The sequence below is a fragment of the Spermophilus citellus genome (assembly GCF_964194105.1).
Source record: "Spermophilus citellus genome assembly, chromosome: 9".
NCBI classification, from domain to species: domain Eukaryota; kingdom Metazoa; phylum Chordata; class Mammalia; order Rodentia; family Sciuridae; genus Spermophilus; species Spermophilus citellus.
This window is the reverse complement of record NC_138191.1, coordinates 57,380,809-57,405,493: the sequence shown is the minus strand read 5'-3', so window position 1 is coordinate 57,405,493 and position 24,685 is coordinate 57,380,809. Positions and strand designations below refer to the sequence as shown.

General features: G+C 42.3%; 1 protein-coding gene and 1 pseudogene across 2 annotated transcripts in view; both read right to left on the bottom strand.

Moving 5' to 3' along the window:
• The window catches only part of LOC308655503 (rho GTPase-activating protein 29-like), a gene marked incomplete at both ends in the record, with an annotated part of 99,342 nt that overhangs the window by 7,611 nt on the left and 67,046 nt on the right, over positions 1-24,685 (bottom strand).
• On the bottom strand, positions 16,746-17,513 carry LOC308655609 (COMM domain-containing protein 2-like; annotated as a pseudogene). Its single transcript has one exon. The product of its transcript is annotated as a COMM domain-containing protein 2-like (transcript).

Below are 24,685 nucleotides of genomic sequence, written 5' to 3'. Positions count from 1 at the left end.
TTGCATAACTACATTTCTTTTGCATGATCATGGCAAGATGGTCTTTCCACCCCTCAAAATACTAGGTGTATGAGATGGAAGAAGCTTAATATCTGCCTGGAAAGATCTCCTGTGGCTCTCCTTTCTCTTAGCCTTTCTGGGGATGCCTGATGACCAATGGTGCTTCCCACCTGCACTGAGCACATGAGCTCCTGTGTCTGACAGCTCAACATGGTGGGCCTCCCTTCGTTCTTCTTTCCCCTGGAAAATGCTGCACTGGCTTTGACTACATTTAGCAGGAGCTTGGATTTTCTCTGCTCTCTTTGAGTGGTAAAAGACATAGTCACTATCTTTGGTCTGATGTTAAATTCAACAGCAAGGAAACCCTTTTTAACATAGAGGCTGGGATGCTTTGTCCTGGAAACACCTGCAGATGGGGTCGTGTGCAGGGTCTGGGCAGGAGCTAACACAGACACATGTTGGAGTGACTCAGGGAAGGGCAACTCCCTTCCAGTTTAGAGGGCAGCACAATTAACATAAAAATTTCACTGATTTTCAAAGCCCAGTCAACATTGAATTTGGAGAGAGAAGTCGTTAAAGTCTGACCTGACTTGGACATATGATTATATTCCCAATAAACATTGGGAACTTCTTATGCTACCAAATACGTCTGTAAAATATATAAAACAAATTATCTCCCAGCAAAGCTCCAAGCCTGGGGGGAGAGCTGTGTGAGCGTGCTTGAGTTTCCCCTTTATAAGCCTTCCCTGACTGATAAATGGCTTCCCCAGGCCCGGGTCAGGACAGCTGGAAGGTCTCTCCAGTCACCCTTGCAGGGCCCATGCAGTGTCCTGGCAAGGGTCTTCTCCCTCCCTGGCTTCTGTGGTTGGTCCCAGCTCAGTGAGCAGTGCCTACACCCCCAGGTGGGGCAGAAGGAGTGACCCCAGAGTACAGGGAAGGGCATCTACATAGAAAACCAAGTTGTGCACCTCAGAACTTGCTTGCAAGCTCCTGTGGTTTTCTTTCACCTTTTTAGTGCAACACAAATCTACCTTCTGTCTTCTTACCCAGGTGCCTCTCTTAGCACCTACAACGCCCTTCCTGCTCCCTTGAAGTCCCAGGTCCTGGTACCTGAGTCAGCTGGGTCCTGCCACATGGAGCCCTTTGCTTCAGCCCCACCTTGATTGGCAGGAAGCTGCCTGATCACATGACCCAGCAGCATTCACCTCTGGCTTCATTTGTTGTCTGTCCTCAGCCCTGCAGGTGCTGGGCCTTGGTCCTGGAGGGGTCTGTTCCCAGCCAGGGCCTCTCCCAGGCAGAGTTGCTTCTCTGGGTTGGAAGTCATCCTCTCAAGGGGCCTCCATCCTCTCAGGCAACTTGTTTTCTAAACATTCCTTTCATGCTTGCCTTGGATGCCTGCATTTGTTGGGACTTTTCTTTTTTTTAGTTCTCTCAATTGCTTTCCCCCCCAGTTGGATCACACAGAGGTCCCCTGCACACATCTCCCCAAACCTATGTTTATCTGAGTCTGGAGACCTTCTCTTCCCTGTGCCTGCCAGGCCTCTCAAGCTGCTGGTCCTTTAAAACTTCACCTAATTCCAGTCTCCTTTCCTCCGTGTCTTCTTTTCTGGGTTCCCTATTTCAAATATGAGATGTGCTTCTGGCTACGAATGCTGGGAACAGTAGGCATCCGTGACCTCCCTCTTTCTCCTCCAGAGTCCCCCACACCACTCTGCTGCTGCACCTCTTCTGCCCCTTCCTGGCACAGCCCTGGGGACCCTTTAAGGAAATTAGCTTCTAATAATCCCCTGCCTCAAGCCTCTCCCAATGGACTCTGCCTCGTAAACATCTGGGCACTTCATTTTCTCCAGTTTCTTAAAACACAGATATGACTATGTCATATCTAGAATCAAGATTGGCTACCTGTTTATTTCCAAATAAACTGAAATCATGTTGCTCCATCTGGCATCCAAACCCAGAGAGCCACTTTGCCACTGAGCCTCCATTGCTGCCACTTGGATGTAGGTTCACTTGCCTCAGGTCTCAGGGAGGCGGGGCTGCTGGGAGCCCTGCATCAGCCCAGTTCTGCCTCCTCCAGGTTCCTCCCAGGAGGGGATTCCATTCAGTGGATGCAGAGCATGGATGCTTGCTTTAGGGCCTCACATGCGGGAACATCGTGATGGCCTCATGGCCTGAAAGGCAGAGGGTTTGATTCTAGATGAGGAACTTTTTTTGTGGCAAATTTAATCTGTTTGCTTGAGAGTGAAAGAAGGCATTTACATGGAAGGAGGACTGAGTAGACCTGGAAGTCACAGATGGACCAGGTCTGATATGCAGCTGCCACGTGGAGAAGAGAGATGGTGCTTTCTGCTCCAGTTCTCCCAGCCCTCCCACTGCCCTGGGCCCCAGGTGTTCTTGTCCAGGATCAGCCATTGCATCCTAACCCACCTCCTGCTGATTTCCCACCTTCTCAGACTGGTCTGTGTAGTAGCTGAAACCTCTCCCCACCTTCTCTGTGCTCTCCACTTGCCTTCCCTCTGCCTCCTGCTGATTCCTTCTGAGCCCTGGTCCCCACGTCCTCCTTGTCCTCCCTATTAGCCATGGCCTCATCTCCTAAGCCTCTCAGCATTCTGGTGATGGCAAATCACTCTGTCTGCTCATGCTGTTCCTCCAAGGGCCAGACCAAGTCATGGGGATGTCCTGATGCAACTACGGAAATGCCAGATAGCCTGCCCACCTGGAGTGCTCTGCCTCCTGTACTCAGAATACAGATGAACACAACCATACCCACCTGTCCCCAGTATACACTTGTCAGCCGAACTTCTAACCTGACTGCATTACTAACGACTGCTTCAGTAGTCTGTACGAGCCCCTGTGTATAGAATGCTTGGTGGCTTCAGTGCTGGCCCCCTGGACCCCCAGATCTTGCTAAGCTGGAAGGGCACTGCCTGCCCTCAGGAAGCCTCCACTCTCCTGGCTCATTCTACTACTCAGAAGCACTGCTGCTCACTGAGTCACAGTTGACATGTTTGTCTCCAACACTGGAACATCGGCCTTGAAAGGAGTGTTGTCCGCTATATCTAAGCATTCTGGTTTCCTGAGTACTCAGCAGCCTGGAATCAAAAGGATGATCAATAAAAGCTGGTTGCACTACTTTCATTAATGGCAATAAATGCAGTAGCAAATGAAGTAAATGCAAATACATTTCAAAAGATTTTTTTTCAGTCTTCTGATTAGTAAAGATGAATGCACGAATGTGATTATGAGGTGGTAATTAGAAAACTGTCTGTCTATATATCAATGTCTATATCATAGATATATAGATATAGTATCTATATATCTATATAATTTTACGTATCTACTATATATATGTGTATATATATATATATATATATATATATATATATATATATATGATGCAGATATTTAAAATTCAAGAAACTAGGTGGAAAGATATTCCAAAAATTAATTTTCTAGACTGATGAACATAAATTTTAAAAAATATCCTCAGCTTCAAATTATTATAAAACAATGGAAAGATTCCTTTTCTAGAATCAAACTGCACTGCAGATTTAAAATTTACAATAATTTGTCTATTTAAAATTATAAAAAAGTAAAACGAAGTGGTTATACCTGAAGTCTAATTGCAAAATCGACAGTTCAATTATTTTATTAAGAAGGTACTCAAGGCTTGTCAGTGACTCAACCTAATTTGTTACAAGAAGGATGAATTTCAAATTTCAAAAGGCTCAGTGCAGTGGAAAAGCTCTCTATTTTACTGAAAATAAAGAAATTGGCAAGCAGTATTCATATGTATGCTTGTCATAACCAAGTTAACTAAACAGTTAATGAAACCATCCCCTGGTGAGTGGAATGAATGGTTGCTAGAGGCCACCCCATGGGTGAGAGGAGACGCTAAACAAGAAGGAAGCCAGTGGATCTCTCAGAGCAATGAAATGCTACGTGTCTCAGAACCCACTTATGATGGAACAGACCATGTTCAGGTACACTCTGTTTACACAGTTTTATATATTTTATTATTGCTACTAAATTAGAATAAGATTTAAAAATGCACTTAGTATGAAAAATAAGAAAGCTATCTTTGAAAACTAAAAGAAAGTGAACATGGAGTTGGTAGGGTGAGGATGTACTTTTTCCTTCACGATGAGGGGCTTTTGAGAGTAGGGAAGAAGATACGTCTCACCTGCTCACTGTCTGAAGGCTCAACACGCACAAAAGCCAGGAGTGGGATGGGGGAACTCCCAGTGTGTGCCTTTGGTCATTTATTCAGAAAGCATTTTTTAAGAACTATTAAGTGCCACACGATAGATGCTATCAGTGGAAAGAAAAAAATACATCTCCACTCTTAAGGATATCAGTGAAAAATAAATACATGGACCATAAATAACACCTGTAGACTGTAGTGCAGTAACTTAAATTTGGAATCAGACTTGGACTCTCAAACACTGACCTTGAATTTCGATCCCTAAAAGCTACTCAGCATTCACACATCACTACAAGTTAAGGGAACAGAATGGAGTAGATAAGATGGTCTAGTGATCCCCTGCCCATCCCTGTTTATCCATACCCTATGATCAATTGGTTGATTCCTCTGTTAGTGAAGTTGCAATTCAGAGGTGGCTTCTATTAGCAATACTCTAGTTTACAGTTTAGACTGATACCATGTTTAACCCTTCCGACTTAAAAATACATGAACTTAGAAAGATGAGTGAAATGATGTGCCTGACTGTGATAGCCCCATGTATGTTCATGGTTAGTTGTTCCGAAAATGGAAAATGCATTGCAGAGAACATAGAAGCAATTCAAGTCAAAGGTAGAGAAACCAGGTCATGTCTCAATCACAGGAGGGTGATCTGTTTCCATTTATGCTGCACTCGTGGTGTGTGCAGGGTGCAGGACATCAACCTCTTACTGGGACCAAATCTCACCATAGCTCAGCTCCTTGCTTCACCTGCCTGAGTCCCAACAGCCTGAAGCTAAAGCAATGACATCAGCAGAGTTTTCTGTGATAAGGGGAGTGATCTTCCTTGTGCTCTCTAGTGTGGTAACCCCTGACCACATGAGGCTACTGGGAAAATGAGGGGCTATGGTTCAAATTGGAGTAAAATATGCATAATGTAGAATTTGTTATATAAGCAATTTTAAATCTGTGACATTAAATACATTGACATTGTTGTGCCTCCATTGCCAGAATTTTCCATCTTTAAAAAAATATATATAGTTGTTGTTGGATACAATACCTTTATTTTATTTATCAATTTTTATGTGGTGCTAATGATCAAACCCAGCACCTTGAATGTGCTAGGCTAGCACTCTACCACTGAGCTACAACCCCAGCCCCAGAATTTCCCATCTTGTAAATGTAAAACTTTGTTTGGACTAAACAATGATTCTGAGAACCTCATATAAGGAGAATCACATAATATTTGTCCTTTGTGACTAGATTATTTTACTTAGTGTACTGTACTCAAGGTTCATCCACTTTGCAGAATGTACTAGAGTTAATCAAGTCCGAATAATATTCCACTGTGTATACATACCACATTTTGTTTATCCATTCATCCATCGCTGAAAATGTGGGATTGTTTCATCCTTTGAATGTGCAGATAACTGAACAGATATCTGTTTGTGTCCCAAGGAGTTTGTTTCTTAGTTCACTTACTTTTAATTAAATATAACTGGCAACATGTGTGGTGGCTACCATATTGGGCAGTGATATCAAGGGTTTGGCTGGTACACAGAGCCCTTCTGGTCACTGGAGTGACAGCTCTCAGGGAGAGACAGGTAGAGATAGCTTAGGTGTTTTATGCTTGAGTCTTGTTGCTCACTAAATTGGTTAACTGTGTTTCTAGTTGTACTGAAATATTGAGAAAGAATGGAACCCACAGCCCCTCTGAGAGGGGGAAAGTTGAACCTGGTGGTATGGGGGGGGGGAGACAGAAAAATGCACCTTTGTTTCTACTGTCATTCCAACTATGTCCCCAGAAGCCATAGCTCTCAATCTGTCCTGTTGGTATTGAATGAAATACCTGCAACTGCTCTATGATTAGGATCAATATCCCAGCCATTATGCTAGCAAGAGAGGTAGCAAATCAATTTACGTGGATTGTCAGACTCATTATTATAAGCAGATGGCAGCCCATGCACTACAATGCTGGCCAGAAAAGACTGACATTATTTCAAATTAAAATCTATAATGCTAATATGCATCAACAAGTGCTTGTGTAGGCTGGAGTGCATTAATTTTCTGAATGATTTGCTGAGGTGCATGATGTTTGCACATAAGTAGGGCTAAAGGGAGGGCTTTTAACTGAGAATGGTTAACACTTATTCATAGAGATTGATAGAAGCTAATATGCAATTTTCCTTACTAGTAGCTCCCTAATAGGAATTAATGGGACATTTTAAAGAGAAATTCCAAGTTCAGGGGACCTAGAAACAAATATGCCAAAAGAAGAGAAGCAGGGGCTGGGACTGGGGCTCAGTGGTAGTGCACTTGCCTGGCATGTGTGAGGTACTGAGTTTGAGTCTCAGCACCACATACAAATAAATAAAAAAGGCCAACAACTAACTAACTAAATAAATATAAAAAGAAGAGAAGCAATGTCATGCTTTTCTGCCTAACTTCATTAGATCTTTGTATTTATTTAAAATGCTGCAGCCAGTCTGCTTTCAATCAGATGTGAATGGAAAAGGCCATAAAGTGTAACTCTCAGAAGTACAGCCCTGCCTGGGTTGAAAGAAAGTTTTTTCATAAAACAATTCTGGGATTTTTGCTTCAAATTGAAAAATAGTAAAGAAAAGTTTTTTGTTAAATACAGAGATCAGACACTGTCTTGTAATTTCTCTATGAAAAGTGATATTTTATGCTGTCAAAGCTTATATTTTTTAATCATATGCACCTAAGTTTTTTCTCAGAAAGTGATATGTAAATTCTATTTGCAAGCCTTCAAAAAGAGAAAAGTTTAGTGATTGATTTATGGTTTGGATTTTCCAGTTATTTCCCCAATATTTTTAAAGAATTATGATAAAGTACATGGAAATATCATGGTAGATAGACTGCTCAGGTAAAGAAAACTTTCCTTTTTTCTTTTTTTTTTTTTTACTTTGAAGATAACTTGACTGGTGTAAAGCATATTTACTTAAATTCATTTATATGAAAAGTAGGTACATTTCCTAAATAGATAAAAACCTATATTTTGGGGTACCAAGGTTTGAACTCAGGGGCATTCCACCACTGAGCCACAAACCCAGCCTTATTTTGTATTATATTTAGAGACAGGATGTCACTGAGTTGCTTAGCACCTCACTTTTGCTGAGGCTGGCTTTGAACTCCTGATCCTCCTGACTCAGCCTCCTGAGCTGCTGGGATTACAGGCATGTATCACTGTGCCCGGCTAACATCTTTTTTTTTTTTTTTTTGTATTGAAAAAAGAGTCTTCAAAAAATAAACATGAGATGTAATTTATTAACTGAGAAAACATGGAGATGGCAGATTTAGGGAACTAAAGTGATTTCTGCCCTGAAAAGACTGCATCTCTTCTCTTCCCACAATGATGGATCAGAACCAAAGTGTCCAAGTACTGGCAAAGTCTGTTGAGTGGTGGTTGTAAGATGAAATTTTTTTCTACATCCTAATAGAAGGGCTAGTTATAAACACATTCATTACAAGGAAATAAGGTAATGTCTTATTTATACAATAATCCAAATTTCAGCTATCCAGTTACCTAGAGCAGAGCCACAAACCCTCAAAGAAGTGATTCTGGCCTCAGAGCTACAAGAACAACTTTGATGAAGCTCAACACTCTAATTTTTCAGGTGAGAAAATAGGAGCCCAGAAATGTCAGTATGACTGAACCACACCTGAAGTAGCTCCAGGTGGGCATTGCAAAGGCTTCTGGAGGCACCAGAAACCACCCCGTAGTGATGGAAGCCTTGTGTGAGAGGAGAAGAGAACACAGCTATGGGATTCAGAGAACATCCTGGACAGAGCTCCAAGGTGACTCCATGATTCCCTCCTCCTGTGTGCTTACACTGTTCAGGCCTTGCCTTTGGGGTGCAATGTGGTGATCACAAAGGGGTGCCACTTCTGCTGAATGATCATGTGCCACATCTGATGGACTTTGTGTATGACAATGATCTCAAAATCATATTTCCTACTGATGTTGCAAATACCTTAGTTTGGGTAAGCACAGTTTGTTATGTTCACCTAACAATAAAATCACCTTACAGCGCATCTCTCAGAACATGCCCTACTGCTAAGGGATGACTGACTTGTATTTGGGAACAGCCCTGGGTCTGGGGTAAGGTAGCCTGGGAGCCATTGCTGACGTGGCCACTTGTGAAGTACATTGTCTGGACTGGGTTTCTGATTTCTTTTTATAAAAAATGGGGATGATAAGACCTATTTCTTAGGGTTGCTTTGATAGTAAATAAAGTGATGCATATAAAAATCTGTTGTGTACCCTGAGGTATTGTGAGATTTGCACAGTTAGGCCATCCAACATCTTCTTGACTATAAAGTTCTTTGTGCACGGTGAACATTCAGTGAAAATCTTAAAGTCCTTTGATAGAAAATCCTTTCTATCAAAGGACAGAGACAAGCCACTAATTTTGATGTATATAGACTACATGAACATGAAGCCAGCATGGTCACAACGCACACTGAAGGTCACCCCAGAAGCTTTCAGGCAGCACTAGACTTGTTTGTTTAGTTCTGCAAGGTTCAGGTTCTTTCAGGTCTTTTCACTTTTCTTACTTTGTGAAACCCTGGGCTCACTCCCAAGTGTATGTGGTTCTTTTCTTATGTCAATTTGTATTTTTGCCTCTTGTCTGAAGGATTTCAGTGTCAGAGCAAGAAGGAGACCTGCTTACACAGCCTCAGACCTGAGAACAAGGACCCAAACAAGCTCACACTGTGGATTCAAAGCTGCCAGGGCCTCAGACTCATGGGGATCTGCTGCTCTTCCTCTGGTGGCTCAGCTCCCCCTTGACGTCCCCACCCATCTCCAACCATGCTCAGAGGCTCAGCTCCCCAAGTATCTTCTTCTGCCTGTAGAAGGTCTCTCTGAGCTCTATCTGGAATGCTCCTCAGCGAAGCTCTTGCCCCCATCTGTCATGTTAAATGAGTAGGAGCCCGATCAGAGATCAGAGACTGTGGTCATGCTTTGAATTCCTGTATAACAAATAGCCACCCAATGTAGTTCAAAAACAATCTGAAAACTAAACTCAGTAGTATAAGGAAGCAGCCAAGTCTCAGCCAATCACACATAGCTGAGCTTCAGCCAATCACAAGCTGCCTAGCACCAGACCATGCATGACCAGGCAAGGCAAACTCCTGGCTCTCAACAGGGTAGCCCTGTCTGTACTCAACTTCCCAGCCTGATCTGGAAATGCCCACCATCTAAAGAGCAGAGCTCTCCAGCTTTCTCCTGGTTCTGAGAACTGCCTGCTTCAGGAATATTCAGGAATATTATTTGTTCAAAAAAACTGTTCAATTAAAATTCCACAAGTTTCCTCTTAACCTCTTAACACACCTCCCTTTCAAAGTGCCCTCTGAAGTCACCGATGACCTCCACATTGCTGTGAAATCCATGGGAAATTCTTGGCCTCATGTGATCAAACCCATGAATGGCATTTATTGGATAGTGTTAAGACCACAAAGGAGGGGTCAAGCCCCTGACCCCCTCTTAGTGAGAAACTAATGTGACTCCATTTTAAAAAATAAATAAATAACAGCAGCTTCTACTTCAAGGCCTGTCCTAAGGAAGAGGGCGTGACCCTTGTCCTTGGAAAAACCCACAGAGCACTCCTAAGCACATACCCACCCTGCTGAGTCGTTTGTCTATAAATAACAGGAGAGGTCTGTGGTGCCAGGTGTCCCTGACTCAGTTAGATGGTCTCTCTGAGCTATGAGGACCCATAGCAACCCCCCTAGCAACCTCCAATCAGCATGAGACAGGGAAAATACCTGGAATGCCAGATGACCCCCAAGTAGTTTATGGTGGTTGATAACATGTTGGGAAACCATGTATTTTAGCATGTACACCCCTCATGGCCTAAACCAATCAGCTCAAACAAATCCCCCTTTTGTACTAACCAATTACCCCTTCCCAGCTTGTTCCCGCCATTGAATGTGCTAATCAATGTTAAGAGTTGTTGTTTGACTTTCCCGCGGTATGGAGTGATTTGCTGTGTGATGTTGTGATGCATACAGTATCCTCCCAAAACCTATAAAATCTCACTGAACAAAGGACCAGGACTCACTCCCTGGGACCGCTGCATTGGGAATGGTTGTGAGTCCAGGCTTGAGCTTGCAATAAAGACTCTTGTGTGATTGCATTGGATTTGGCTCCTGGAGGTCTATTGGAGTCCCACGAATCTGGCATAACATTAGCCAGATTTAAGATCTCTCAGCTCATTCAAGAGCTCACAATGACACTCTTGTCCTGCTTCTTTCCAACCCAAATGGCTGCGCAATCTTAGGTAAAAGGCAACTTCTTTGCTATTTTCCTAACCTCCTAAGTCAGTTTGCCTTGGGGCTCAATTCTTGAGCTCCCTATGTAGATCTTTCCCTGAGGCATTGTTCAGTCTCTTAACCTTGGATACCACGTCTAGTCTAAAACAATAACTCCACCCCCAGGTTATTTTTCTAGCCCTGATTTTCCTTTCAGTGTTTCTTTTATGGAGTATTTTACATCCTCTGATCAAGACAGAAAATCTTCAATAGGAAATATCACAATCGCCTTATTTTGTAGATGAGGAAACTGAGGCACAGAGAGTAAGAAAGCTGAGTGTGAAGTCAGGTGAGAGCCCCAGGTCTGTATTCTGAACTAATGTACCAATCCACCCAATATGGCCAGTGAATGTCTTAGGAGAGGCAGTGATTAATTCTTTTCAGTTGCTGGGAAGTGATTTTTGTCTCCTCTGCACCACCACCCATTTGTTGGCTTTGTCCATTCAGGAAATAATTAATCAACGTTCATGTGTGTTTTGTGGGGCTTGCATTTGGACTGCACTTTTTAGTCTCCAGGATGATCTTTTTTTTTCAGAGAAATTATTATAATTATTATTTTATTTTATTTTATTATTATTAATCTCTTTTTTAGCTTCTTATTTTTTAAAATTTATTTTTATTGACTTTTAAAAAAATGACAGTGGAATGCATTACAATTCTTATTGTACATATACAGTATAATTTTTCATATCTCTGGTTGTATATAAAGCATGTTGACACCAATTCATGTCTTCATACATGTACTTTGGATAATGATGTCCATCACATTCCACCATCCTTGCTAATCCCTTGCCCCTTCCCTTTCCCTCCCACCCCTCTGCCCTATCTAGAATTTATCTATTTCCAGGATGATCTTACTGCATTTTTCCAACAGATCCTAGGGTAGGTAGGGCAGGAATTGTGAGTTTTTCTGTCAATTCTATTCTAGGAGGTGTCTGAACCAGCTTGGTATTCCTTGACCCTCTCAGGAGCTGCAGGTATCTAAGGAGAGGCCTGGGCACTCTGCTTCCCTAGGAAGGCCTCACACTTCAACATTTCTCATCGTGGTCCACCCCTCTGTCCTGTAAACCCTCACCAAAGACCCTCAGATCACCTCTTGTTTTGCATTCTCCATGCCAGCCCCAGGACAACCAGAACTTTGGAAGGTCCCATTCCAGCTCATGGGCATATCTCTTCCTGAGAAGCTGCCTCCATCAACCTCTCTCACTCTGATATATGTCCTCTATGCCTCAAAGAAACAAAATCTAACAGCAAATGATGCGCACACTCCCCCCTGACAGGCAGAGTTGGGGCTAGAAGCTGGGTCGATTGAGAGTCCTTGGGGGCATTTCCAGGAAGGTCTCCTGGAGCATGGTCCCTGATCTGTGCCAATGGCAGATGTTGCTTTACCATGCAAGACATGGCTTGCAGCCTTCTTGCTTAGGTAGCTGGATTATTATTCCATTTTTATTTTTAGAGCCAGAGTAGACATGATCAATGTAATTTCAATGCTCTGATCATAAACCTCCATGTTAATATTTCCCCTTTAAATTGAGTATTTATGAGTCCTTTAAGAACCACCTGGATAATCTATCTTGAGGTCCCAAAGTCATTTAGCTATAAATTATCGAACATTCTCTTAGACCTTTTTCCTTGGTCTGGACTTGATTATTTCTAATGATCATAAATGCCCCCCTAACATTCCAGACATGCACTGTTATAGTCACGCCATCAGCCAGAATTGAAGCGGGGTACCGAGTCACCCATGTGTCCCCAGCCCAGTGCTGAGAGGTGTAATGACCTTCACACCTTTTATTGTACAGGAGAGAGGGTGAGGAGGATGCTGTGTGAGGGGTCGGATCTCATTGGGTATCTCTGTCTTACCTTCTGGAAACATGTGCTGGCCTCTCACCGAACTCTGTGAGCAGTGCCTGGTGATAACTCTGAAGCCAGTTCCTTACAAACATATTTAAAAGTGGTATGTAGCATGGTTCCAAAAGCAATGTGGGCTCCACCTTACCTTCAGAGGTCAGGACAGTTGAGTTTTGCCAGGCTGCCATGCAGCCATCTCTACAACCTGGTGCGGCTCAGACTCGCTCCTGTGCTGGAGCCAGGCCCAGGCTCTCATCCCTACTACTCCTGACACCTCCTGACATGCCTGTCTTCACACAGCTCTTCTGGCAGACTGAGCAGCTGCAGATACTGGCACTGAGTCCATCAGAAGGTGCAGGCTGCCAAAGCACAGTTACAGGGAGGCGAGAGGCAGGGCAACCTGTGACTGGGCTCTGACCTTTTCTGTTCTGAGCTCTATTCCAGAGCCAGTGACCTGACAGAGCAGCGGCCCAGGCAACCATCTTCTCCTCATGTGATCTCACAAACCAGAGATGCTTTTCCTCTACTCCCCAACTCCCTTAAAAAATCCTGACGTATTTCTGAGCTTAATTTGGCAAACATTTGTGCTGGGGCTGCGGGGGGCCCAGGACCCAGCACTTACAGCTCTTCACCCGGGTACCTGTTCGTGTGCTGTCTAGTCAAGCTGCAGCTCTTGAAGGTTTCTCATCCCCTGGATTATTCCTCTTCCATCCTAAGAAACTCACATAAATCATCAGCCAGGAGGAGATGGGAAGTCCATAATAAGAGAGCAGAAAAGAGTGAAAGGAAGTCTTTAAGCCTCACCCTGCCTCCAGAAAAGGAGGAGGAATTGGAAGATTTGAAGTGCAAGTTAGAGTTAGAAACTTTTGCCCTTCAGTTTCTTTCCAAATAAAACGTGATAATCTCCAAAAGACCTTTTATTGAAGTCATAATAACTAGGCTTTCTATAACTATGTCATGAATTAACAAAATATTAAATTTTTAATATGCTTTTCAATCATCATTAGATTTATTAATATTAAAATTACTCTTCTCATGAATACCTTTTAGATGGTTTGCTGTGACACTGTGAACTAAGGGGAAAAATGTTATTTGCTAATTACTTTAGGTGACAATTCAATAGATCCTCACTTTTTATTTAAAAACAGATAAAATAAAACCAAGAAGGTGTTCATGGGACTACACCAGCATTTTGGAAACCTGAAGACAGAGGTGAGTGCAACTGGCCCAGTGGAACAACTCATGAGAAGTCTGTGGGTTTCATAGTAACCATCAATCCTACTTTCTAGAAAAGCTGTGCCACCAACAGACATGGCACAAGGAACCAGAGAATGAGAAGCAAAGTTTCCTGAACAGCCCTCTGGGAGGAAACACACAGATCACCTATTGCTTTTATTAAAAAAAAAATTTTTTTTTTTTGGAGTAAGGGAACCAGGGATTGAACTCAGGGTCACTCAACTACTGAGCCGCATCCCAGCCCTTTTTTGTATTTTATTTAGAGAAAGGGTCTCACTGAGTTGCTTAGCATCTCACTTTTGCTGAGGCTGGCTTTGAACTCAGGATCCTTCTGCCTCAACCTCCTGATCCGATGGGATTACAGGAATATGTCACCACGCCCATAATCACTCATTGCTATTAACCTTCTCTCAAGCCATCCAATGATTAACAAATATTTTTTTCTGCAGCAAAGATTCCCAGGCGCTGCAAAGCTGGCACATCAAAGGGCCAGGGGTTTCAATCTGCTCACCATCACTACTTAATACAACCTACCTAATCACCAGCTTGAAATCCTGGGTTCCACTAGACACCCCTGAGCATCTTCCCCTCTTGGCCTCCACACCCCACAGTCAGCACATTTGCTTCCAAATGCCTTACCTTTCTTCAAAGCCACCAAGAAGGGTGTCCAACTGCCTTGCAACTGCCAGCCTGTCCTCTTGCTCATCTGTCCTCTTCCCTCTGCCCTGTACTCTTTGTACAAAGCAGATTTGGTTGTGCTCTTCACTTGCTTGAAACTAACTTTAAATCAGAGCTCAGACACCTGCAGCCTGAGAGCATCCTGTCCCTCAGGGAGTCCCAGACCTGCACTGAGAACCCCTTGGTGAGCCTTCAGATATGTCCTTTCCTAAACTCATTCTAAGGCCAATAAATGTGGGTGTCTGGGGGTGAGATCCAGGCACTAAGAACTTCCCAGGTGACTCCAGGGACAGCCAAGATTCCACAGTTCTGTTTGCTGGTCAGATGACTGAAAAATGAGCACAGGTGTGGGAAAGTGCCTCTTCTCAGCATGTGGCCTTTGTTTTCCTCTTCCACCTCCATCCACTGCCACCAGAAATCCATGCACATCATTGAAACATTGATTACTAGTTTTCTCATGTTTCAAAAGATATCAGATGCCAAAGATTCAATTACCCATAACTCACATTGATAACACACTTACATTGTCCATACTGGCCTGCTTTTATTAACTTTTTAGTTATTTCTCGTAAACCTACCTTGAAAATTCAAGTGTAACAGCTTTCATGGAAGTATACGCTTTCCCCTGCCTCCTTTCACCTTTAGGAGTCCTTATTCTCTCACTTTCTTTGAAGTTTTATCGCAGCTGCTAGTATTCCTAACATTATATGTGTATGTGTATGTGTTTGTGTGTGTACAAATGCATATAAATGTATAAAATTTTAGTGATCCTTTAATTTAACAAAAATATTCTGTTGAATGTATCTACATTCTGTGTAGTCTGGGAAGAGATAAGGAGAGAGAGAATGGGAGAGAGATTAGTTTGGATGTGTTGTTTCATATTATGGGAGCAGACCATCTGAAATCCATGGCACTTGTCAGCAGGCTGGAAATTTAGGAAAAAGTAGATGCTGCAATCTCGAGTCAATTCCATAAGTTAGCAGGTTGGAAACTCAGATGAGCCTTCTATGTTGCAGCCTTGAGAAGAATCCTTTCTGCTTTAGGAACCTTAGTTCTTGCTCTTAAGGCTGTCACTTGATTAGATGAGGCCCACCTACACTATAAAGGGTGGCCTATGTTACCCAAAGTCAATGTTAATCACAGCTAAGAAGTATTTTTCCACATCTAGACTGATGCTTAACCAAACAACTGGGGACCATAACCTTCCCAGCTGGACACATAAAAATAGCCATCAAAGAGTGGTGGTCCTTAAACTCACCCACTGTGCTCACTGGTTTTGACTGGAGTCAGCCTGTGGATGTACCTGGTTGCCTTGCTCACTCTCCGGCTTATTCACTTTTGAGAAGTCTCCAGGTTTTTGCTGCTCTGAACCTCATTGCTGCAAGCTTTAGGCACAGGCCTCCCTTGTGTGGGACTGTCCCTAGTATATGTTCTGGGAATGTGGCTGCTGGTCACAGGGCATATGAGAGGTCAGCCCAGGGGTCACACCCAGCTCTCTTCCTAGAAGCAGCATCAGTTGCCACAGTGTCGATCACATGTGAGATGCCCTTGGTCTAGTCTCCTTGGAGGTGTCCAGGCACTTTCTCACGGTCTCTTAGCTGTTGGCAATAAAACCTTCAGAAGCTATTTCATTATGAGGTCTGTATTTATTGTCATTGATAATGTTACATTCCTTTTCTGTGTTTGAGAGTCATTTGTATTCCTTTGTAAAATTTCTGGTCATATATTTTGGTCACTTTTAACTAGGTTAATTATATTTTCTTACCAATTTGTAGGTTATCTTTACATATTTTTAATTTTCAAGTGTGTTAGTTATATTGAAACTCTAACAGTTATATTGAAAATATATTCTTAAATATCTAAACATTTTTAGTTTAAGACATCTTTCTTCCCCCAGATAATGAAGCATTGATTACATTATTCTTGTATCCATTATTTATAAATGTAAATGACAGTGTGTCTCTTAGTTGCTTTGGGTATATGGGAAAAATTAATCCTTGTGAAAATATTATTAATAATCACACAAAATTGAGTACTACTTAAGTCAATGAACCATAAGTCAAGCTTCAGCAATATGGTGAAAACTACTTATCTTTACATTCAAAGAAAAATGCATGAACTTCCTATAACAATATGGGCATATAATTTTAAAAACTCATACTCACTTTACATTATTCTTAGCTAGTAACATCATGAGATGCTTTTAAAAGTCAGAAATATTGTACTATTTAGAAATACTCTGAATAGGAAAGGAATTAGCTGTACATTTTATTCTCAAAATTGATCAATAAGGAGGAAAATACTAGTTAAGCAGACAAAAATGTACCAAAAACAGGGTATTGCTCATATATACAGAAGATATGAACAGTATAGATTCATTTCTAGTTGATTCATTCCTATTTACACATTTAAAATACAAAACTACATTTCAATCTGTCAAGAAGCTGACCACATTTCACACCAGAAAAGGAACTTGACTTGAGCTTCTGATCATGACCTCAATATCCTGGAATAGGAAAAGGAATTTCATGGTATCTAGATGCATTTATCAACACCAATTAATAAAAATTAATTCTGAAAAGTAATTCCTGAATGTCATCCATTCACAAATGAGTCAAAGGCATTAGGACCTTAACACTTGGTACTACTTGATGTTGTGAACTACTCTCCTACAGTGGTTTGTTTTCATCTCCTCCAAGGATTGTTACAGTTGCTGAACTAAATGAAGTAGGGTGGCTGAGTCTGCCTGCAGAAATTTGGTATTGTGGTCTCCATTCTGATTTAGGTGTAGTTTTATAGTCACTGCTGGCTGAATCTGTTGCCTGAGACTTCTGCTTGCAAGCTGTACATCTAGTCGCCACTCAAGGCTGTGGTAACTGGGAAGGCTAGGTGCCAATTCACCCAGAATAGTCCTGATCTTTTTTCTGTTGTCCAGGTAAAGCTTAAGCAATAATTTGTTCAGTTCTTCAGAGAATCCCAGAACAAAAACAGAGTCTTGGAAATCCACTTCAGAAATCATGAGCTTGGAGCTCTCGGTGAGCAGGTAGGTCAACCCTTCCACACCATGCTGCACAATGTTGCTGCTCAGGTTGAACTTCCTGGTGGTGTCCTCATAGACCTTGGGGATGGTCCCTCACCTCAGGAACTCCACCCCGATCCACCCAAACTCCACTACCACTTCGGCAGGAAGGCCAGGTGCTCCCTATGCTCTTCCGACAAAGTCCAGCAGCATAGCACCCGGGTCTTCCTGTTTAAGACATCTTTGGACATACAGATGTCTTTAATTTTTTTAAAAAATATTTTTTAGTTATAGTTGGACACAATACTTTTATTTTATTTATTTATTTTTATGTGGTGCTGAGAATCAAACCCAGTGCCTTGCACATGGTAGGTAAGCACTCCACCGCTGAGCTCCAGCCCCAGTCCCAGATGTTTTTAATTTTATGTGCTCAAATTACTAATATTTTCTCATGTGATCATGTGTTTTCATGCATGCATTCTTAGGAAATATTTTGTAAGATCAAGTTTTAAAAGCTATCCACAATATTTTCCACTAATCATTTTAAAATTTCCTTTTAAAATATTAACATGGTTAATATATCTAGAGTTGGCAATGCATATGGAATGATGTAGGAATGCAAGTGTGTATTTTATTTGTGGAATGTCAATTCTCCAGTCCCATTTGTTAAGTAATTCTCTCTTTCCTACTTCTCTATGATGCCATCTTCATCATGAATCCAAGTTGTCCATGTGGACAGTTCTGTTTCTGGGATTCTTAAGAATGTGTTGATAAACTTGTGTTTTTATTCTATTGATAAATGATTCTTGCTACATCGGTTGAGAATGTTTCCTTCCACTACAGAGTGAAAAGAAAAAATATGATAATAAGACATCCACTTTATAGAAGGGTAATAATAGTAACCTGTGTGATAGAGCTTTCCTTGGGAAGAATATATGTTGGACATATTTTTTTAATGTGGGAGTATCAGAACACTGCTTATAGAACCCACTCAACACAAAGTAGCCATGAAGCAGAGACCTGTTCCCTACCGATGGACAGCTCTCTTTCTTTCATGACATCTATTCTGACCCTATGAAAAGTCTACCCAAGTAAAATAATTGCCTCTTACTCAGTATTGTAAGGAGAGTTGTGAGAGACTCTGCATCTAATAGAAGAAAAAATAGGCCTTAATCTTCATCATGTGGGATTAGGCCCCAACTTCCTTAATAAGACTCTTACTGTACAAGAATTAAAACCAAGAATCAATAAATGGGATGGAATCAAACTAAAAAGTTTCTTTTCAGCAACAGAAACAATCTGTGAGGTGAACAGAGAGCCTACATCCTGGGAGCAAATCTTTACACCTCACATATCAGATAGTGCACTAATCTCTAGGGTACATAAAGAACTCAAAAAGCTAAACACCGAAAAAACAAATAACCCAATCAACAAATGGGCTAAGGACCTGAACAGACACTTCTCAGAAGAGGATATACAATCAATCAATAAATATAAGAAAAAATGCTCATCATCTTTAGCAATCAGAGAAATGCAAATTAAAACCACTCTAAGATATCAACTCACTCCAGTCAGAATGGCAGCTATTATGAAGACAAACAACAATAGTGTTGGTGAGGATGTGGGGAAAAAGGTACACTCATACATTGCTGGTGGGACTGCAAATTGGTGCAGCCAATATAGAAAACAGTATGGAGGTATGGAACCACCATTTGACCCAGCTATTCCTCTCCTCAGACTATATCCAAAGGACTTAAAAACAGCATACTACAGGGACACAGCCACATCAATGTTTATAGCAGCACAATTCACAATAGCTAAAGGAGGGGAAGGCAGGGATGTGGGGATAGGAAAGATAGTAGAATGAAATAGACATGAGCCAACCTAGATGTCCTTCAGTGGATGAATGGATAAAAAAAAATGTGGCATATATACACAAAGGAATTTTACTCAGCATTAAAAAAGAACAAAACCATGGCATTTGCATGTAAATGGATGGCACTGGGGAAGATAATGCTAAGTGAAGTTAGTCAATCCCCAAAAAACAAATACTGAATGTTTTCTCTGATACAAGAAGGTTGACTCATGGTGGGGTTGGGAGGCAGAGCATGGGAGAAATAGGGTAGAGGGGTGGGAGAGAAAGGGAGGGGGCAGAGGATTAGCAAGGATGGTGAAATGTGATGTATGAAGACTTGAATTGGGTGTCAACATACTTTATATACAAACAGAAATACAAAAATTGTGGTATATATGTGTATTAAGAATTGTAATGTGAAAAAAATAGTGTTACCTTAGGTAGAGGGAAGTGAAAGGAGGCGAAGGCAGGGGATATGAGGATAAGAAAGATAGTAGAATGAAACAGACATTATTACTTTATATATATGTGACTGTATAACCAATGTGATTCTACAACATGTACACTCAGAAAAAGAGAAATTATATCCCATCTATGTATGATATATCAAAGTATATAAGTGCATTCTACTGTCATGTATAACTAATTAAAGCAAATTAAAAATTAAAAAAGAGAGAATTGTGGCTTTGACCAATAGCGTTGCCCCTGCATCTCCCTAAAGAGCAAGAGTGCATGGCTCTCAGAAAACTCCCTCTGCTGAGAAGCCTTGCTTACCTTCAGTCTGGTCCTCACAACTAACCTCTTACACTGTTACTGAGAAAGCCTAATGTATGCATGGGAGTGGATATGTCATGAGGAATAGAACATTCAGACATTTAGATTGTATATTGCTTCCATTCTGCATTCTTCTTGAACACTACCCTAGTGTGTAATTTTGCAATGAATTTCCTCTTGCATTTTACTGAACATTTTTAAATTCTTCAAAAACTCTGTGATTCTAGAATGCTGAGTTGTTTTGTGAGCCTCTGTGTTTTCATGCAAAATGGAATGTCTAATTGATAGGAGGTTGCTGTTACATCAAAGTAGTTTTGTACTTAATGTAATTTCTACATTTTGTACTTAATGTAATTTCTACATATTTGTACTTAATGTAATTTATACCAGCATTATACTATTTTAATCAGAACAACTTTATAATGACAATAGCTTAGTTTATAATAATAATAGCTTAATAGTTAATTGATAGGCCAGACCCACTCCAGGTTCCTCTTTAGATTTCATGGTGTTTTAGCCTTCAAAATACTTTTTTTTTAGGGGGGGGGGAGGATGTACTGGGGATTGAATTTAGGGGCACTCTACCATGGAGCCACATCCCCAGCCCTATTTTGTATTTTATTTCAGAGACACGGTCTCACTGAATTGTTTAGTGCCTGCTTTTGCTGAGGCTAGCTTTGAACTTATGATCCTCCTGTCTCTGCGTCCTGAGCTGCTGGCATTACATGTGTGTGCCACTGCACCTGGCTACCTTAAAAATACTTTTAAAAATGACCTAGACTAAGTCTTATATTGACAAATGTAGTATATGCCTTTATGTATTTATGTTCTTTTGAACATCCCCTAATAAAATTTTATAATTTGTCTACAGAAGTCTTAAGTCTATTTTTTGATTATTTAGGCAATTTCAGTCTCTGATACTATTGTAAATAGTATATCCTGTTCAATCACAATTTCTAATAATTTGCCACTGGAATATAAAACTTTAATTTTACTTTTATACCTCAAGCCTTTATTCAGGAACCTTGACAATTTCTATAGGTATTCCCAATAATCTTTCTGGAGATTACATTTTTGTTTTTCAAAATATAAATAGTTTGGGCTGGGGATGTGGCTCAAGTGGTAGTGCGCTCGCCTGGCATGCAGGAGGCACTGGGTTTGATCCTCAGCACCACATTAAAAAAAATAAAATAAAGATATTGGGTCCATCTAAATTTTTTTAAAAAATAAAAAATGTTAAAAAAAATGGTCATCATTTGAAAATAATGCAAGTTTAAGCTTTCTATATTTTAGTATTCCATTCTTCTACTTTCTTTTATTCTCATTATATTTTACTCATGAGGATCTCCAATACAAATTTGATTAAACATGGTGATACCGGGTATGATTATCCTGATTTTAAAGTAAATATTTCTAGGGAGGAGAGATGCTAGCAAGAAGTCTGACTAGAAGCCCTACCATCCTTCCTCCCACAAAGACAACTCCCAAAATAAGGAATGCACTTTGGTGAGGGTAAGTGAAGACAGCCTCATAGCACATCTAAGGATCAGCAGAAGCCAGAGAGAACATGGGAACCTGGGGTGTTCACACAGAGTATAGGACACACTTAGTGTCTGACACGCCATCAACAGCTGGGAGCAGCTCAGAACAAGGGAGCCTCCTCCCTGTGTGGACTAATCAAGCAAGGGGACCCCAGCAGCTCCCACCCAAACCTTGGACACCTTCCATACTCACTACTAGGACTCTTGTATTCTCATGTCACTCAGCTCCCCTGAGGGGACTGCCTGGAGTCCACACATCTGAGCTCCCAGAAGAGAAGGAGGTGACGGTGCACCCCACTCCTGTGGCCAGCACAGCTATTAGACCATGGCACCTGGGGACTGGAAACACTGCTGGATTGTGTCTTGCTCAGGTGACAGTCATGGCACCCCATCTTCCCTGAGACATAGGCACTGCTAAAGCACCCACACTTGGTGGCCTGCCACTCCTGAGCCCAGCCCCTGTCATAGCCTACCCCATGGGGCCAGGCTGCAGTGAAGCCACACATCAGTGCTCCCAGGATCTGGTGCACCCTGCCCCTCAGGGCCTGGGCTGGGACTGTAGGCTGCCTCCTGGAAGAGGCATCTGAGTGCCCACAGCAGTCATAACCCACATCTGACTGAAGTTTCACATCACTTCTTGGGACCTAGCTGAGCAGCTAGACTTGCAAGGGCTGAGATGAATGTAGTGCTGTGGGTTCAGAAAACAGCATTGGCTGAGCTGCATCCTCACCCTACAGGTCAGAAAACCCTACAACCCTGGGTAAGACCCAGGACCCTGCAATGCTGGAACTGTGTGAGCTTCCTAGACCTTCCAGCCCTAGAACTGGATAGGTCTCTGTGGGGGGCTGCTGCTCTGAGTGACCAGCATTTTCCTTCCCTGACTGGTTGCGGCTCTGTCAGTCACTTCCAGTGATCTGGCCACATTCAAAGTGGCCCAAGATGGCTGCCCTGATCCTGGAAATAGCAGAATGTGTCTTCATGCTTAGGTGTGCCTTCCTATAACCGCAGGGGTCAAATTACCTTACCTGTCCTTGTAACGCTGCCCCTCTTGACCTTTTCTGGATGGAATTTTCTAAAGAATGAGAGTCTCCCCAGTAAAAGTCCACTCTTGGACATGCTCACTCTCTCCAGCCCCTCGTGACATTCCTTGCTCTCCCATTTGGGGAGCTTGAGGCAGAGGAGCTGTCCTGGGTGTTTTATTTGGTATCCTAGGAAATTCACTCAAGCAAAATTTAGTTTGGCTGCCTGCGCTGCTGGGGGTGGCAGGCCTCCCACAATTCTGCAGTCCTGGAACTGGATAAGAATCCTAGACCCTACAGTGGAGTGATTTCCCAGAACCCTGCAGTTCTGGAACTGGGTGAGTTTTCTGGACCCCCCACCCATTCCTGGAACTGGGTGACCCCCAAGCTACTGAGCTGCTGAGCCACTCCGCTCCCTAGAGAGGAGTCATTATATATATTTGTTTCCCTTCCCTTCGAAGTGCAGCATTGTGGGAGTTCATCCTTGAATGTGACTGAGTTTACTCCCTGGCTAGGTGTGAGGTGCTCAGATACTTTTAATGTGGCAGAGCTCTCCCCACCCTTCTTAGATTTGAGAGCTTTGCCGTGTGGAGACCTGTCTCACCACTGCCCCAAAGATCCAATCATCGCACCTGACCTTGCCACATTGGCCCCCCTTGACCTTCATCGGATGAAATTTTCCCCAGAATTTTTTGTTCCCCAATAAAAGCCCTCTCCCTAGTGTGTTCTCTCTCTCTCTCTCTCTCTCTCTCTCTCTCTCTCTCTCTCTCTTTCTCTCTCTCTCTCTCTCTCTGTCCTCTTCAGTAAATCCTCACTGCCCCCCTGGGGAGCTTGAGGCTGAGGGTTCAAGGAGCCATCCCAGAGCTGATTTAAAGGTAAAATGGTGTCTGTGTCTTTAATTTAAACTCCCTGAGGATTTTCCCACGTGACCAAACTGTTCACACCATCTGCGCTGGCCATGGACTAAATAGCACCACAAACTCTTCTTGCAATCATAGAATGAGAAAGGGCCGACTCTTATGTAGATCAACTAGGAGTTCCTTTGAGTTTGTTGAGATGAAAAGTGCTTAGAACAGTACCTGACCTAATAAATTATCAGTACACTTCACCATTACCTGGTTAAGATCAACATTTCTTATTGTGTAATATATATCCTGAGATAGTGGAACTGTGTGCCTTGCCAGTGGTCTGATGGCTTTCCAATGGTGCTGCAGTCTGGCTGGGCACAAATCACGAGCCACTGAAGCAGGAACAAACTTTGTTTCTGAACTCCACCAGCACACTCCACACATGCTCCCCGGGAAGTCTCCCGAACGCCACATGGCCGAGGCGGTCAGTAAAGGTCTAATATACAACCGAATCAATCCAGCATCATCTTAATGGCTTGCCTCCCAACCAATACTATTGGCAAAATGCCAGGGGCCGTTCCGACTCGGCTGTGGCTCTCAGCACAATGGCCCTGTTTATAGCCCATGGTTCTCATCCCTGCCACCTGCTTCTTTTCCCACATCCTTGGGCAGTAGTTTGCAGACAGGTGCACACCAGCATCACTTGCAGGTCATCATTTCATCTGACCTCCTTCTACACCTGAGGCTGCTGGCCTCTCTTCCCTGGTTCCCAGGCAGTGGTAATGTGATTTGCTCTCCTGTGCCCTTCTCCACATTGATAGAAGGGAGCTGAGCCATTGTGGTTGGATGGTAAACACCAGACCATAGTTACAGTCCTGCAGAACTTCCAGCACCATGAAGATTGCAGGCTCTGCAGCCAGCTTCCTGGGTGGTGGCTCAGCTCCTGCTCCAGTTCTGCCCTGGGCAAGTCCATTGCACTAGCTCTACCTGCCTTCCTCTGTCAAGACTGATTCCTATGTGGAGATATGTTGGCATGTGGTCTTAATGATCTACTAAGGAACAGGCTTAGAATTACTTGGTATGTAATAAGCAGTCAAAATTAAAAATTTTAACTTATCTTTTTTAATATTCCTCATTAGGAGCCCTAGGTCTTGGGATAGTAAAATAAATGGAAGCTAGCTGGGTTCAAATTCTGACTGAATGACTCATTGGGAGCACAATTTGGAGCACATTATTGAACTAAAATCAGCTTGTTAGGCTATAGGATTAATACTACCTACTTCATAACACACAGTTGTTTCAGAAGTAAATAAAATAAATGGAATTAAGCACTTTGTATACTGCCTAG